This window comes from Leuresthes tenuis, unplaced genomic scaffold, assembly GCF_036924035.1.
Source record: "Leuresthes tenuis unplaced genomic scaffold, fLeuTen1.0.hap1 SCAF_34, whole genome shotgun sequence".
Taxonomy (NCBI): domain Eukaryota; kingdom Metazoa; phylum Chordata; class Actinopteri; order Atheriniformes; family Atherinopsidae; genus Leuresthes; species Leuresthes tenuis.
In genome coordinates, this window is record NW_027325388.1 from 930,407 (window position 1) to 941,099 (window position 10,693).

Genomic DNA, 10,693 nt, shown 5'->3' on the forward strand with positions numbered 1-10,693 from the left:
GTGTGAATGTCCTACCATAATTGCTGAAAAATGTGTTAGAAACGGTAAGAATGCCGGACCATACATCATCAAAAGCTAAAGAGGTGGTGTTCGGCTGCAAGTAGGTGTGAATGTCTGACTAAAGTTCAAATATATTAACAAAAGCGGGAGGAGAGGTCTTCGGATGAGTGGTCGAGAATTTCCAACCATAATCTATAAAATGCGGTGAAAAAAAAAGGTGTGATAGATACCTAAAAGGTGGAGCGGAAGTGTTCGGCTGCAAGAAGGTGTGAATGTTATATATATAGTTGGTGAAAAGCAGGAAAAGCAAGGTCTGAATGCCCAATCTTACATAATCAAAAGCGAGATCAGAGGTGTTTGGCGGCAAGAAAACGGGTAAGGTGTGAATGACCGACTAAATATCAACAAAAGTGGGGGCGGAGGTCTTCGGATGCAAGTGGGTGTGAATATCCCACCATACAAGTATGGTGGAGAGGAAGCTGTGAATGGCCGACCATAGTAAAAGGCGGGTGAGAGAAGGTGCGAATGTCAAACCATACATAATCAAAACAGGGAGCGGAGGTGTTCTGCTGTAAGAAGGTGTGAATGTCCAACCATAGTTGGTAAAAAGCGGGTAAGAAAAGGTTAAAATACCCGACTGTACACAATCAATAGCGGGAGCGGAGTTGTTTGGCTACTAAAAGGTGTTAAAGTCCGACCATGGTTTGTAAAAAGCGGGTAAGAAAAGGTGCGAATGTCCGACAATGTATGATCAAAAGAGGGAGTGGAAGTTTTCGGCTGCAAGAAGGTCTGAATGTCCAACCATAATTTGTAAAAACCGGGGAAGAAAAGGCTCGAAAGCCCGACTATACACCATCAAAAGTGGGAGCGGAGGTGTTCAGCTGCAAGACGGTCTGAATGTCCATCAATAATTGCTAGAAAACATGAAAGAAAATTTTCGAATATCAAACTGCACATGATCATAAGCGGGAGAGGAGGTGTTCAGCTGCAAGAAGGTGTGAATGTCTACCCATAATTACTGAAAAAAGGGTAAGAAAAGGTGCGAATGCCTAACCATACATCATCAAAAGAGGGAGCGGAGGTGTTCCGCTGTAAGACGGTGTGAATGTCCGACCATAGATGGTAAAAAGCGGGTAAGAAAAGGTTAAATTACCCGACTGTACACAATCAAAAGAGGGAGCGGAGTTGTTCAGCTAAGAGAAGGTGTGAAAGTCCAACCTTGGTTTGTAAAAAGCGGGTAAGAAAAAGTTCGTATGCCCGAATATACACCATCAAAAGCGGAAGCGGAGGTGTTCGGCTGCAAGATATTGTGAACGTCCGATCAAAGTTTGTAAAAAGCAGTTAAGAAAAGGTTCGAATATCTAACCAAACATAATCAAAAGCGGGAGCAGAGCTGTTCGACTGGAAGTAGGTGTGAATGTCAGATCATAATTTGCAAAAAGCTGATGAGAAAGGGTGAGAATGCCCGACTATACACCATCAAATGCGGTAGCGGAGTTGTTCGGCTGCAAGTAGGTGTGAATCTCCAACCATAATTGCTGAAAAATGTGTTAGAAAAGGTAAAAATGCCGGTCCATACATCATCAAAATCGGGAGAGGTGGTGTTCAGCTGCAAGAAGGTCTAAATGTCCATCAATAATTGCTAGAAAACATGAAAGAAAATTTTCGAAAATCAAACCACACATGATCATAAGTGGGAGAGGAGGTGTTCAGCTGCAAGAAGGTGTGAATGTCCACCCATAATACCTGAAAAATGGGTAAAAAAAAGGTGCGAATGCCCAACCATACATCATCAAAAGCAGGAGTGCATGTGTTCGGCTACAAGAAGGTGTGAACGTCCAACCAAAGTTTGTAAAAAGCAGTTAAGAAAAGGTTCAAATATCCAACCATACATAATCAAAAGCGGGAGCAGAGCTGTTCGACTGCAAGTAGGTGTGAATGTCAGATCATAATTTGCAAAAAGCTGATGAGAAAGGGTGAGAATGCCCGACTATACACCATCAAATGCGGGAGCGGAGTTGTTCGGCTGTGAGTAGGTGTGAATCTCCGACCATAATTGCTGAAAAATGTGTTAGAAAAGGTAAGAATGCCGGTCCATACATCATCAAAAGCGAGAGAGGTTGTGTTCGGCTGCAAGTAGGTGTGAATGTCCAGCCATAATTACTCACAAACGGGTAAGAAAAGGTAGTATTGCCAGACCATATATGATCAAAACAGGGAGCGGAGGTGGTTCAGCTGCAAGAAGGTTTGAATGTCCGACTAAAGTTCAAATATATTAACAAAAGCGGGAGGAGAGGTCTTCGGATGAGAGTGGTTGAAAATTTCCAACCATAATGTATAAAATGCGGTGAAAAAAAGGTGTGATAGAACACTAAAAGGTGGAGCGGAAGTGTTCGGCTGCAAGAAGGTGTGAATGTCCGACTATATTTGGTGAAAAGCAGGTGAAGCAAGGTCTGAATGCCCAACCTTACATCATCAAAAGCGAGATCAGAGGTGTTTGGCTGCAAGAAGGCCATAGTTTGCCAAAAGCGGGTAAGGTGCGAATGTCCGACTAAATATCAACAAAATTTGGGGCGGAGGTCTTCGGATGCAAGTGGGTGTGAATATCCCACCATACAAGTATGGTGGAGAGGAAGCTGTGAATAGCCGACCATAGTTTGGAAAAAGCGGGTAAGAAAAGGTTTGAATGCCCGAACATACACCATCAAAAGAGGGAGCGGAGGTGTTCCGCTGTACGAAGGTGTGAATGTCCGACCATAGTTGGTAAAAAGCGGGTAAGAAAAGGTTAAAATACCCAACTGTACACAATCAATAGCGGGAGCGGATGTGTTCGGCTACAAGAAGGTGTGAAAGTCCGACCATGGTTTGTAAAAAGCGGGTAAGAAAAGGTGCGAATGTCCGACAATGTATGATCAAAAGAGAGAGCGGAGGTTTTCGGATACAAGAAGGTTTGAATGTCCGACCATAGTTTGTAAAAAGCGGGTAAGAAAAGCTTCGAATGCCCGACTATACACCATCAAAAGCTGGAGCAGAGGTGTTCCGCTGTAAGACGTGTGAATGTCCGACCATAGTTGGTAAAAAGCGGGTAAGAAAAGGTTAAAATACCCGACTGTACACAATCAATAGCGGGAGCGGAGTTGTTCGGCTACAAGAAGGTGTGAAAGTCCGACCATGGTTTGTAAAAAGCAGTTAAGAAAAGGTTCGAATATCCAACCAAACATAATCAAAAGCGGGAGCAGAGCTGTTCGACTGCAAGTAGGTGTGAATGTCCAGCCATAATTACTCACAAACGGGGGAAGAAAAGGTAGTATTGCCAGACCATACATGATCAAAACAGGGAGCGGAGGTTCAGCTGCAAGGTGTGAATGTCTGACTATAGTTTGTAAAAAGCGGGTAAGACAAGGTGCGAATGCCCAACAATGTATGATCAAAAGAGAGAGCGGAGGTGTTCGGCTGCAAGGTCTGAATGTCCAACCATAATTTGTAAAAACCGGGTAAGAAAAGGCTCGAAAGCCCGACTATACATCATCAAAAGCGGGAGCGGAGGTGTTCAGCTGCAAGAAGGTGTGAATGTTCGACTAAAGTTTGTAAAAAGCTGGTAAGACAAGGAGCGATGTCCCGACATTGTATGATCAAAAGCGGGAGCGGAGGTGTCCAGCTGTGAGTAGGTGTGAATGTCCGACCATAATTGCTGAAAAATGTGTTAGAAAAGGTAAGAATACTGGACCATACATCATCAAAAGCGGGAGAGGTGGTGTTCGGCTGCAAGAAGGTGTGAAAGTCCGACAATGGTTTGTAAAAAGCGGGTAAAAAAAGGTTCGAATGCCCGAATATACATCATCAAAAGCGGAAGTGGAGGTGTTCGGATGCAAGAAGGTGTGAACGTCCGACCAAAGTTTGTAAAAAGCAGTGAAAAGCGAGAAAAAGCATTTCGTGAGTTCTGCATGATTTGGGATTTTGCTTATAAAATGCATTACTTCACTCAAACTATGTTAAAACTGCTTTGTCCTTCCATATTCATCAATGTCTAGATCGACTTCAACAAAGAAAAACATTGGACTTTGCAGTAGAAGAAGTTGAAATCCATCTACACATTGATAAATATGAAGGACAAAGCAGTTCCCACTTGCCCATAAGAAAATAAGCTTATTCTCGGATTCCTGATCCTTCAGTGTTGCTCTTTCTTCTACTGCAAAATACAATGTTGTTCTTTGTTGAAGTCGATCTAGACATTGATAAATATGAAGGAAAAAGCAGTTTTAACTTGGTTTGAGTGAATGAATTCATTTTATACATAAAATCCGAAATCGTGCAGAACTCATGAAAATAAGCTTATTCTCGGATTCCTAAAACTTTTGATTGGCTCTTTCTTTTACTGCAAAGTACAACGTTGTTTTTTTGTTTAAATCTATCGAGACATTGATAAATATGAAGGTAAAAGCCGTTTTAACATAGTTTGAGTGAAGGAATTGATTTTATAGATAAAATCCCAAATCATGCAGAACTTATGAAAAGAAGCTTATTCTCGGATTCCTGATCCTTCAGTTTTGCTCTTTCTTCTACTGCAAAATACAATGTTGTTCTTTGTTGAAGTCGATCTAGACATTGATAAATATGAAGGAAAAAGCAGTTTTAACTTGGTTTGAGTGAATGAATTCATTTTATACATAAAATCCGAAATCGTGCAGAACTCATGAAAATAAGCTTATTCTCGGATTCCTAAAACTTTTGATTTGCTCTTTCTTTTATTGCAAAGTACAACGTTGTTTTTTTGTTTAAATCTATCGAGACATTGATATATATGAAGGTAAAAGCCGTTTTAACATAGTTTGAGTGAAGGAATTAATTTTATAGATAAAATCCCAAATCATGCAGAACTCCTCAAAAGGGAGGTATGGCTTAATCACAAGTGTGGCTCTTTCTCATTCAGGGTAATATGAGGAAGTTTATGCTTGAAATATATGTAGAAATGGGTACATATGAAGGACAAAGCAGTGTTAACTTAGTTTGCGTGAAGAAATTCATTTTATACATAAAATCCGAAATCGTGCAGAACTCATGAAAATAAGCTTATTCTCGGATTCCTAAAACTTTTGATTTGCACTTTCTTTTACTGCAAAGTACAACGATGTTTTTTGTTGAAATCTATCTAGACATTGATAAATACCAGCCGAAACTCTGCTGCCGCTTTTGATAATTTATGGTTGGGCATTCTTACCTTTTCTTACCCGCTTTTTACAAATTATGATCTTACATTCACACCTACTTGCAGTCGAACAACTTCTCATCCACTTATGATCATGTGCGGTTGGGCTTTCGCACCTTTTCTTACCCATTTTTCAGTAATTATGGGTGGACATTCAGACCTTCTTGCAGCCGAAAACCTCCGCTCCTCTTTTGATCATACATTGTCGGGCATTGACACCTTGTCTTACCCGCTTTTTACAAACTTTAGTCGGACATTCAAACCTTCTTGCAGCTGAACCGCCTCCGCTCCCTGTTTTGATCATATATGGTCTGGTAATAGTACCTTTTCTTACCCGTTTGTGAGTAATTATGGCTGGACATTCACACCTTCTTGCAGCCGAACACAACCTCTCCCGCTTTTGATGATATATGGTCCGGCATTCTAGTCTTTTCTATCACATTTTTCAGCAATTATGATCTGATATTCACACCTACTTGCAGTCGAACAGCTCTGCTCCCGGTTTTGATTATGTTCGGTTGGATATTCAAACCTTTTCTTAACTGCTTTTTACAAACTTTGGTCGGACGTTCACACCTTCTTGCAGCCGAACACCCCCGCTTCCGCTTTTGATGGTATATATTCGGGTATTCGAACCTTCTCTTACCCGCTTTTTACAAACCATGGTTGGACTTTCATACCTTCTTGTAGCTGAACAACTCCACTCCTAATTTTGATGATTTATAGTTGGACATTCGCATCTTTTCCTATCCATTTTTCAGTAATTATGGGTGGATATTCACATCTTCTTGCAGCTGAACACCTCCTCTCCCGCTAATGATCATGTAAGGTTTGATATTCGAAAATTTTCTTTCATGTTTTAAAGCAATTATTAATGGACATTCAAACCTACTTGCAGCCGAACACCACCTCTCCCGCTTTTGATGATGTATGGACCGGCATTCTTACCTTTTCTAACACATTTTTCAGCAATTATGGTCGGAGATTCACACTTACTCACAGCCGAACAACTCCGCTACGGAATTTGATGGTGTATAGTCGGGCATTCTCACCCTTTCTCATCAGCTTTTTGCAAATTATGATCTGACATTCACACCTACTTGCAGTCGAACAGCTCTGCTCCCGCTTTTGATTATGTATGGTTGGATATTCGAACCTTTTCTTAACTGCTTTTTACAAACTTTGGTTGTACGTTCACACCTTCTTGTAGCTGAACACATGCACTCCTGCTTTTGATGATGTATGGTTGGGCATTCGCACCTTTTTTTTACCCATTTTTCAGGTATTATGGGTGGACATTCACACCTTCTTGCAGCTGAACACCTCCTCTCCCACTTATGATCATGTGTGGTTTGATTTTCGAAAATTTTCTTTCATGTTTTCTAGCAATTATTGATGGACATTTAGACCTTCTTTCAGCTGAACACCACCTCTCCCGATTTTGATTATGTATGGACCGGCATTTTTACCTTTTCTAACACATTTTTCAGCAATTATGGTTGGAGATTCACACCTACTCACAGCCGAACAACTCCGCTACCGCATTTGATGGTGTATAGTCGGGCATTCTCACCCTTTCTCATCAGCTTTTTGCTAATTATGATCTGACATTCACACCTACTTTCAGTCGAACAGCTCTGCTCCCGCTTTTGATTATGTTTGGTTAGATATTCGAACCTTTTCTTAACTGCTTTTTACAAACTTTGGTTGGACGTTCACAATATCTTGCAGCCGAACACCTCCGCTTCCGCTTTTGATGGTGTATATTCGGGCATACGAACCTTTTCTTACCCGCTTTTTACAAACCAAGGTCTTTCACACCTTCTCTTAGCTGAACAACTCCGCTCCCTCTTTTGATTGTGTACAGTCGGGTAATTTAACCTTTTCTTACCCGCTTTTTACCATCTATGGTCGGACATTCACACCGTCTTACAGCGGAACACCTCCGCTCCCTCTTTTGATGATGTATGGTTAGGCATTCGCACCTTTTCTTATCCATTTTTCAGTAATTATGGGTAGACATTCACACCTTCTTGCAGCTGAACACCTCCTCTCCCGCTTATGATCATGTGCAGTTTGATATTTGAAAATTTTCTTTCATGTTTTCTAGCAATTATTGATGGACATTCAGACCGTCTTGCAGCTGAACACCTCCGCTTCCACTTTTGATGGTGTATAGTCGGGCTTTCGAGCCTTTTCTTCCCCGGTTTTTACAAATTATGGTTGGACATTCAGACCTTCTTGCAGCCGAAAACTTCCACTCCCTCTTTTGATCATACATTGTCGGGCATTCGCACCTTTTCTTACCCGGTTTTTACAAACCATGGTCGGACTTTCACACCTTTTAGTAGCCGAACAACTCCGCTCCCGCTATTGATTATGTACAGTCGGGTATTTTAACCTTTTCTTACCCGCTTTTTACCAACTATGGTTGGACATTCACACCTTCTTACAGCAGAACACCTCCGCTCCCTGTTTTGATTATGTATGGTTTGACATTCGCACCTTCTCTCACCCGCCTTTTACTATGGTCGGCCATTCACAGCTTCCTCTCCACCATACTTGTATGGTGGGATATTCACACCCACTTGCATCCGAAGACCTCCGCCCCCACTTTTGTTGATATTTAGTCGGTCATTCGCACCTTACCCGCTTTTGGCAAACTATGGCCTTCTTGCAGCCAAACACCTCTGATCTCGCTTTTGATGATGTAAGGTTGGGCATTCAGACCTTGCTTCACCTGCTTTTCACCAAATATAGTCGGACATTCACACCCACTTGCATCCGAAGACCTCCGCCCCAAATTTTGTTGATATTTAGTCGGACATTCGCACCTTACCCGCTTTTGGCAAACTATGGCCTTCTTGCAGCCAAACACCTCTGATCTCGCTTTTGATGATGTAAGGTTGGGCATTCAGACCTTGCTTCACCTGCTTTTCACCAAATATAGTCGGACATTCACACCTTCTTGCAGCCGAACACTTCCGCTCCACCTTTTAGTGTTCTATCACACCTTTTTTTCACCGCATTTTATACATTATGGTTGGAAATTTTCAACCACTCTCATCCGAAGACCTCTCCTCCCGCTTTTGTTAATATATTTGAACTTTAGTCGGACATTCAAACCTTCTTGCAGCTGAACCACCTCCGCTCCCTGTTTTGATCATATATGGTCTGGCAATACTACCTTTTCTTACCCGTTTGTGAGTAATTATGGCTGGACATTCACACCTACTTGCAGCCGAACACAACCTCTCTCGCTTTTGATGATGTATGGACCGGCATTCTTACCTTTTCTAACACATTTTTCAGCAATTATGGTCGGAGATTCACACCTACTCACAGCCGAACAACTCCGCTCCCGCATTTGATGGTGTATAGTCGGGCATTCTCACCCTTTCTCATCAGCTTTTTGCAAATTATGATCTGACATTCACACCTACTTGCAGTCGAACAGCTCTGCTCCCGCTTTTGATTATGTATGGTTGGATATTTGAACCTTTTCTTAACTGCTTTTTACAAACTTTGGTTGGACGTTCACACCTTCTTGTAGCCGAACACATGCACTCCTGCTTTTGATGATGTATGGTTGGGCATTCGCACCTTTTTTTTACCCATTTTTCAGGTATTATGGGTGGACATTCACACCTTCTTGCAGCTGAACACCTCCTCTCCCACTTATGATCATGTGTGGTTTGATTTTCGAAAATTTTCTTTCATGTTTTCTAGCAATTATTGATGGACATTTAGACCTTCTTGCAGCTGAACACCACCTCTCCCGATTTTGATGATGTATGGACCGGCATTTTTACCTTTTCTAACACATTTTTCAGCAATTATGGTTGGAGATTCACACCTACTCACAGCCGAACAACTCCGCTCCCGCATTTGATGATGTAAAGTCGGGCATTCTCACCCTTTCTCATCAGCTTTTTGCAAATTATGATCTGACATTCACACCTACTTGCAGTCGAAAAGCTCTGCTCCCGCTTTTGATTATGTTTGGTTGGATATTCGAACCTTTTCTTAACTGCTTTTTACATATTTTGGTTGGACGTTCACACCTTTTTGTAGCCGAACACTTCCACTCCTGCTTTTGATGATGTATGGTTGGGCATTCACACCTTTTTTTTGCCCATTTTTCAGGAATTATTGGTGGACATTCACACCTTGCAGCTGAACACCTCCTATCCCACTTATGATCATGTGTGGTTTGATTTTCGAAAATTTTCTTTCATGTTTTCTAGCAATTATTGATGGACATGTAGACCTTCTTGCAGCTGAACACCTCCGCTCCCGCTTTTGATCATACATTGTCAGGCATTCGCACCTTGTCTTACCCACTTTTTACAAACTTTAGTCGAACAGTCACACCTACTTGCAGCCGAACACAACCTCTCTCGCTTTTGATGATGTATGGACCGGCATTCTTACCTTTTCTAACACATTTTTCAGCAATTATGGTCGGAGATTCACACCTACTCACAGCCGAACAACTCCGCTCCCGCATTTGATGGTGTATAGTCGGGCATTTTCACCCTTTCTCATCAGCTTTTTGCAAATTATGATCTGACATTCACACCTACTTGCAGTCGAACAGCTCTGCTCCCGCTTTTGATTATGTTTTGTTGGATATTCGAACCTTTTCTTAACTGCTTTTTACAAACTTTGGTTGGACGTTCACACCTTCTTGTAGCCGAACACATGCACTCCTGCTTTTGATGATGTATGGTTGGGCATTCGCACCTTTTTTTTACCCATTTTTCAGGTATTATGGGTGGACATTCACACCTTCTTGCAGCTGAACACCTCCCCTCCCACTTATGATCATGTGTGGTTTGATTTTCGAAAATTTTCTTTCGTGTTTTCTAGCAATTATTGATGGACATTTAGACCTTCTTGCAGCTGAACACCACCTCTCCCGATTTTGATGATGTATGGACCGGCATTTTTACCTTTTCTAACACATTTTTCAGCAATTATGGTTGGAGATTCACACCTACTCACAGCCGAACAACTCCGCTACCGCATTTGATGGTGTATAGTCGGGCATTCTCACCCTTTCTCATCAGCTTTTTGCAAATTATGATCTGACATTCACACCTACTTCCAGTCGAACAGCTCTGCTCCCGCTTTTGATTATGTTTGGTTAGATATTCGAACCTTTTCTTAACTGCTTTTTACAAACTTTGGTCGGACGTTCACAATATCTTGCAGCCGAACACCTCCGCTCCCGCTTTTGATGGTGTATATTCGGGCATACGAACCTTTTCTTACCCGCTTTTTTACAAACCAAGGTCGGACTTTCACACCTTCTCTTAGCTGAACAACTCCGCTCCCTCTTTTGATTGTGTACAGTCGGGTAATTTAACCTTTTCTTACCCGCTTTTTACCATCTATGGTCGGACATTCACACCGTCTTACAGCGGAACACCTCCGCTCCCTCTTTTGATGATGTATGGTTAGGCATTCGCACCTTTTCTTACC